Genomic DNA, 423 nt, shown 5'->3' on the forward strand with positions numbered 1-423 from the left:
AATAATATATAGAGAGAAAAAAAATACAATAATTTTTTTATATTAGATCTGAAATATGTTCACCAATTTTTTCTTATAGATAGTTTGTTACATACTCAATTCACAAGATAAGAGAGTAATATTCTAATATCTGCTTAATTTTCATTTACTTACTCTTCGGCATGACTATCAAAAAGTCTATTATTTTATCTGTTTCAATAAGTAACTTTGAAAAGTTGCAAGGTACTTTACATATGTCGTTTCTGACCAAATTCAAGGTTAGCTTAGATTTTTCTACTTGTTTTCCACTAAGACAATATGGTCTCTTATTGTTATGTCACACTCTTAAACTTAATATGTGTATATATTCTTTTCTGAAGAAATTCAATCTCAAATTTCACCGTGGCAAAGAATTAGTTAACCACCATTGGTTCTTTTTATAGG

This window comes from Arachis ipaensis, chromosome B02 (genome assembly GCF_000816755.2).
Source record: "Arachis ipaensis cultivar K30076 chromosome B02, Araip1.1, whole genome shotgun sequence".
Taxonomy (NCBI): Eukaryota; Viridiplantae; Streptophyta; class Magnoliopsida; order Fabales; family Fabaceae; genus Arachis; species Arachis ipaensis.